Source organism: Puntigrus tetrazona, chromosome 25 (genome assembly GCF_018831695.1).
Source record: "Puntigrus tetrazona isolate hp1 chromosome 25, ASM1883169v1, whole genome shotgun sequence".
Taxonomy (NCBI): Eukaryota; Metazoa; Chordata; class Actinopteri; order Cypriniformes; family Cyprinidae; genus Puntigrus; species Puntigrus tetrazona.
The window spans coordinates 587,585-595,084 of record NC_056723.1 but is presented as its reverse complement, the minus strand read 5'-3'; the positions used below and the strand labels follow the sequence as shown (position 1 = coordinate 595,084).

General features: G+C 39.4%; 1 protein-coding gene across 1 annotated transcript in view; it reads right to left on the bottom strand.

Moving 5' to 3' along the window:
* nell2a (neural EGFL like 2a) overlaps nucleotides 1-7,500 on the bottom strand; it is an 88,242-nt gene that overhangs the window by 25,962 nt on the left and 54,780 nt on the right. The window lies entirely within an intron of this gene.

Below are 7,500 nucleotides of genomic sequence, written 5' to 3'. Positions count from 1 at the left end.
CGTAACCAAAAATATTCAAATAACAGCAGCAACAAAAAACACCCAATAATGATGCATTTGCCAAACTGAAACCAAGATATGTTCTTTGACGACAAATCTTAATATTTAGCGATACTTGGTTCCCAAATAAATTTGTATTACATTTTTTTTAAACTATATTCGCAAAAATCTATATTTTTTCGGTGTAACGTTCAGTAATAAAATCTTATATTATATTATATTATATTATATTATATTATATTATATTATATGTTATCTAATCTTATATTTTATATATATATATATATATATATATATATATATATATATATATATATATATATATATATATATTTTTTTTTTTTTTTTTTTTTTTTTTTTTATATAAGCATATATTTTCCCCTTGTAAGCCAGACAGAAATAGTGCTGATTTTTGAGTTGTATGATTCACGGCGTGCTCTCAGATAGTCTTTGTCGTTGTTAACCTTCATTTAACCTCGTGAAAGCACCAGAACTTTCAATTATAAAGATTCTCCTCCGACTACCAGTGGCACTCGTTCTTTTATTCACCTGGAAGCGTCTGAAATTTGGATCTGAATGAAAGTCGTCCGATCGAAAGAGGAAGTCACGTCCAAAGCAGCCCGGCTCTTGAACTCTAAATTGAGGGTTTTTATTTCCCATAATCCCGCTGCCGCCGCCCGGACAAAACCCAGGCCTCCGTCCACGACGGCTCGGGATCCAGGAGACGGAGGTGTATGAGCAGAGATACAGCACCGCCAGCGGACACTACGAATTGCTCCTATCTAATCCGTGGAGGTGAAGAATGGGCCACGGACACACACACACACACACACACACACACACACACAGCAGTGTGGAGTCAGCCGATTCTGGTATCTCAGATAACACCTTTCTTACACACCGCAGGAAAGACTAATAACAGAGCCAGAGATTATGGGGCTAATCGTCAGGTGCACTGGAAACACTCGAGGGCCCCTAACACACACACACACACACACACACACACACACACACACACACACACACACACACACACACACACACACACACACACACAGAGAAAAGGCAATCTCTTGTTTCTAGACAGCAATGAGATTAAATGGAGTGCAACTGGAGACTTTTGCTTAAAGAAACATTTCAACCTCAAATAAAAATGCACTGTGTGTTTTTTATCGGTTTCTACTTTTTTTTGTCTTAAAGTAGAAAGTACAGTAAGAACTGTAGAACTGGATTTTAAAGGTGAAAGTTAATTATAAAATTGCTATAATATATATATATATATATATATATATATATATATATATATATATATATATAGTATTACTACATTAAATATATTTGATATATATTTTTATATTATATACATATATATATACATATATATATACATATATATATATATATATATATATATATATATATATATATATATATATATATATATATATATATATATAATAAAAACACTGCTATACTAAATCAAATTATTTTTTTCTGCACAATATGTTGTATCTAGCTTATTCTTTATTATGCTCTTTTTAAGAATAAAAATTATGTGAGTTTTTGTTTGAAACAAGAAAAAAATATGTGTCCAAAAATACAACAATTCAAAGAAAAAATAACTATTTTTTTTGGCTACGCTGACATATTGATTTTTAAATTTTTTTCTAAATGCAAAAACTCGCTTATTTTATATCAATTCGTTATAATTCGTATAGAAATATCTCATTTTTATCATTTTGCTTCTCAAGTAAAGAAATGCCAGTAGTGTTTTTTACACTTACTTGAGATGCAAAATATAAAAAAATACAAATAAAATCTGGTTTTCTGAAAAATCTAGGGGAGGTAAGTGAGTTTATATTTAATGCAAGAAGAAAATAATTCAAATAAAAAAGAACTATCTTTCTGATCTTTAAAGCGATCTCAAGTGAGAGGATCCTTTTTTCCGTGCATAGGCTATAATGACTGCAATAGGAAGAAAAAAACCATCAGCTGATGAAGTGCATAAATGAAGCTGTTAAACTGACTGTACAATAAGCACGACTACGATCTATAAGTACATAAACGCTGGAGCTCATCCGTATCTGTCAGATCCGAGGCGCTTTAACAGACTCAGGACTGCAAGCTCAGTCATAAAGCCAGCGGCCATCTGCACACGACCAAACATTTATCAATATAGTTTTTTCCAGGAACAAACCGCTGCGCTCCGCACTTCACAACTAATTAGCTTCTCTACGGAGAAGGAGAGCGGCGTTTCATTAGCGCTGGCGGGGTCGTCGCAGGATTAACCGTGTGTGAAGTGTGTTCGGTGGAGGACGAGGAAAACCTCTCTCTTAAGCAAACAGAGCTATTAATTACAGCACCTGTGGCGTTATTACGAGGAAGCGTAGCTTCACGCGCGCTCTTCTCAAAGCCGCCATGCGCGAGACGCGCCGCGTTTGAGGCTCCGTCTCATTAAAAGTCGGGCGGTTTTGGGGCAACGCCTTTTGATTACGTACAGCTGGCGCGCACTGGGAGAGGGTTTTTATTCTCGTTCTTCGTGAAGTGCAGCTCAAAAAGAGGGGGATGAAATTAAAGTAGCGCTGGGACGAGCGGAGGAGACGTTGGCAGAGCGAAGCGGAGTCTGGCACCGGCTCGCTTTGAAACAATAGAATCCGCAAGGACAGAGAAACCCATGCAGACGCACCAATATTCCCAGAATATCATCCAAAGCAGCTTTTTACATAATGAAACACCCCGGCAACACAAAACTCGCGGAAAAAAGTCTTTTATTTTCATGCATCGAATGAAACCGCAATCTGGTCGCTTGAGCGGCCCGCTGCAGCCGTCTTGGCCAGGGTTGCCAGGTTTTCAAAGCAAAACACGCCCGAGTGTTTCCCAAAACTAGTCCAAAACTGGCCTAATCGCTTTTCAGGGTGGATTCCAGGGGAGCATCGCGCTCCAGCGAGGTAAAGGCCTGTTTTTGGCGGGGTTCCTCTGATAACAGTCCAGGGCTGAAATATCATGTTATTGGGGTCGCTTCCACCCACAGACGTGAAAAACATCCCGCGGAAACAGTAGCCCGGTAGGACTTTCCGTTTGTCCTGCCAGAGTCAGATGGGGTTGTTACATTAATGCGTTTGAAAGATGCTTTTGTCCAAAACGTGCCGTCAAGGTGCGTTCCCTAAAAATCAAACACATGACCTTGGATTTGCTCTCTGCCCAACTATTGATCTATTTAAGGCAGATAATGTGATGATTTATCATTTCTGGGTGGTTACTAGGGTGTTTCATTGTTGCTACGGTGTGATGTCTGGTTGATACTGTTGCTAGCGTGTCCTGGGTCATGTATATGTGGTTGCTAGGCTCTAAATGTGTACCATATAATTGCTTCAGTGTTCTGGTTGGTTGCTTAGGCATTGATAGGATAGAGGGTTTCTAGGGTGTTAACACTCTGCTATATTATTGCTAGGATCGGGCTTGTAAAACATGGTGGTTGGATGGTTGCTAGGGTGTTGCTATGGGTTTACCAGAGTATTAGGGCTTTGTGGGTGGATGTTAGGTCATTTATATGCAGATCCTAAATTGTAAATATTTTCTGACATTGTTACAATATCTTTAGCATGTTTTATATCATTGCAAGTATGTTGTATGGGTGGTTGCTAGGGTGTTATTATGTTGCTGTATCATTTTTAGAGTGTACTAGGTGGTTACTAGGGTGGTGATACGTTGATATGGCGTTATGAGTGGTTGCTAGGGTGTTAATGTGTTGCTATATCATTGTTAAGATGTTCTCAGTGGTTGCTAGGGTGGTAAAATGTTGCTATGTCATTTGGGGTTGTTGCTAGGACATCACTATGTCATTGCTAGTGCCATTGCCATGACATTTCCAAGCAAGTGGTTGCTAGGGTGTTAATGTGTTGCTATATTATTGTTAGTGTACTAGGTGGTTGCTAGGATGGTGAGACATTATGTTGTTATGGGTGGTTGCTAAGGTGTTAATGTGTTGTTATATCATTATTAGAGTGTACTGAGTGGTTACTAGGGTGGTGATATGTTGATATGGCGTTATGGGTGGTTGCTAGGGTTTTAATGTGTTTCTATATCATTACTAAGATGCTCTCAGTGGTTGCTAAGATAGCAATATGTTGACATGCCATTGATAGGGTGTCATTGGTGGTTGCTAGGGTGTTTTTATCTTGCTATATTATTGTTAAAGTGTACTAGGTGGTTACTAGGGTTGTGATACGTTGATATGGCGTTATGGGTGGTTGCTAGGGTGTTAATGCGTTGCTATATTGTTGTTGGAATGTACTAGGTTGCTAGGATAGTAATATGTTGACATCCCATTGATAGGGTGTCACGGGTGGTTGCTAGGGTGTTAATGTGTCACTATTTCATTGCTAAGGTAATCTAAATGGTTGTTAGCACATCACTATGTCATTGCTAGTGTGACTGTCATGATGTTTCCTAGCAGGTTTTTTCCGACCATTACTCATAGATCATTTTCAGGGAAAACAGGAAACCCCATCCCAAACGAACGCCCCTGGTTGAGCTGAAGTGACACGTAGGGCGCAAAACACGCCAGCAAAGTGTGAAGCACTGCACCACTGCTCTGAACTTTTCAATTTTCAAACGGTGCTTTCAGGGTAAGCAACTTCCTGCAATTAAGAGCATGCATTCTCAGTGCTTGTGTAAGGTGCTTTATGGTCTTATTATTCATTTTCTTTTCATAAGCAACAGCTCATGCCGGAGCGTCGAGGGGTTTCGTATCCCGGCACACACAGAGACTGTGATTATGGCTGTACGGCTCCATCTCGGTAAGTCGACGTGAGGCTGACAAACTCTTGACTGTGACAAGAGAATCTGACTGTGTCATTACGGCAGGGAGTCGACTTAATCACACGAACTGATGGATTCTGAGAACGCCGGGCTCTTGTAGCTCACAGACATTTTAATATCGATCCGTGCAATAGAATGTAATCCATCCGTACTCTCATATTCATCTCTGGGGGGATGCAAGGAATTAAACGTTAAAAGTGTTATCAGTTTTGGTGAGGTGCTTTGGGACGCTCTCTACCGCAGATGCGCAACTCAATCAATAACTCCACAGAGGAGAGAAATACAGTGTGCGCGGCTCTATAAAAGCTGTTTTCTTTTTAAAAAGCCCATTTTAAACCTTGAAGGACACGAAGCACTTCAGGTTGCACCAAGATAAATCTAGACTATATTATGATAGTCATTTATCTGTGGTTTGTAGAGTATTAACCTGCTGCTATATCATTCCTTGGGTGTTCTGGGTGGCTGCTAGGGCGTGGACGGTGGTGCTAAGATGGAAACATATTGCTCTATCAGTGTTCAGGTGTTCTGGATGGTTATTAGAGTGTTCATATGTCACTATATCATTGCTTTGGTGTGCTGGATGGTTGCTAGGACATTGACAGGGGAGATAACATGTTGACATATCATTGGTTGCTAGGACATTACTGTGTTGCAATGTTTTAAGAGTGTCCTGGGTGGTTGCTAAGGCATTGATGGGGGTTGCTAGGGTTGCATTGTTGATGACAGGGTGGTAAAATGTTGCTATATCATTGCTAGGATGTTCTGGGTGATTGCTGGGGCATTGATATGAGGTTGATTGGATGTTAGCATGTTGCAGTATTGTTGTTACCATGTTCATGGTGGTTGCTAGGACATGTATGGGGGTTGCTAAAAGGGATAACATGTTACCACTTTTTTTTATTCTTATTAGGGTGTTCTTTTGCAATGTTGTTAGGGAGTTCTGGGTGGTTGCTAAGATGTTAATGTGTTGCAGTATTGTTGTTTTCATGTTCTTGTTGGTTGCTAGGGCATTGATGGGGTTGCTAAGGTGAAACATGTTGCTATATCACTGTTAGGGTGGTCTGGGTGGTTACTAGGGTATTCATATGCAGTCGCTAGGGTGATATGTTCTGGATGGTTGCTAGGGTGATAACATTGCAATGTTGTTAGGGAGTTCTAGCTGGTTGCTAAGATGTTAATGTGTTACAGTATTGTTGTTATAATGTTCTGAGTGGTTGCTAGGGTATTAATGGGGGAGTTAGGGTTACAACATGTTGCTATATCACTGTTAGGGTGGTCTGGGTGGTTGCTATGGCATTAATGGGGGTGTTATTCAGGGGTGTATTCATATGCAGTCACTAGGGTGATATGTTCTGGATGGTTGCTAGGGTGATAACATTGCAATGTTGTTAGGGAGTTCTAGCTGGTTGCTAAGATGTTAATGTGTTACAGTATTGTTGTTATAATGTTCTGAGTGGTTGCTAGGGTATTAATAGGAGGGTGTTAAGGTAACAACATGTTGCCGTATCATTGTTAAGGTGTTCTGGGTGGTTACTAGGTTATTCAAAAGCTGTTGCTAGGGTGATAACATGTTGCTATATCACTGTTAGGGCGTTCTGGGTGGTTACTAGGTCATTCATAAGCTGTTGCTAGGGTGATAACACGTTGCTAAATCATTGTGGGAGGTTGATACATCATCATGTTGCTGTATCATTGCTAGAAAAGCTCTTTTCTTTATGAAACCCTTGAAGGACACCGAGCACTTGATGCTGCGCTGAATCCAGACTATCATAACAAAGACTGCGCTCAAAGCCTCCGGTGGCAGACGCCTACTGAGTTTCATCGTACTGGGGTTTTTATATCACTTACATTGAATCTACTCAGAGCCGCCGTGCTTGAACGAACCTAATTGGCTGGTTTACTGTATTAGCCTGACTAATTACTAACAGGAAGTCGAAACACTCCGCTGGTAATTCACAACCTGTTTCGTAGCCGCAGTCCCAATAATCCATACGCTGCAATGATATATGACCACTAAAACCACACACTTTCTGTAACAGTCTGGCAAATTAGCGGACGAGCTACAGTAAACACTCGAAAACAATTACTACAATTGTCCGTATTTACAGTGGAAACACGTCTGGAAGCAGGGAGAGGAGATACGCTGCTTCAGCAGCTGAAGTGAAACGCCAGGGAAGCACATCCTCTTTGTCAGCATTTAATTCTGCAAGATACCTGTGACAACCTGCGAGGAGCTGCTAGAGATAATACGGCAAAGTGCAATGTTTAGTATTGATTTGATTGACAGACAACATTTAGAGAGAGCGTTTGACAGGAAACGACTGCGCACACTTTTACACTTAAAAACAGATCCATTAACTCAGATATCAAAGGCCTGATTTCATGGATTGTACATTATAAATATTGTTTTGAACTACGAACAACTTCAGATTTTTGCTGATTTCAGGCAAAAACAAGTCCAACAAATCTGCCAGTTCAGTGCACTGAAATACACTCAGTATATGAAAAATACAGTGTGCTAAAATAATTAGTATCTTATTCTTTTGTAAAAAGTAATTTTGTTTCAAAAATGGTCTAAAAAATATACACATATACATAAATATGAATACATATACATATATGAATATATAAAATATATGAATATATAAAAATATATATATATATATATATATATATATT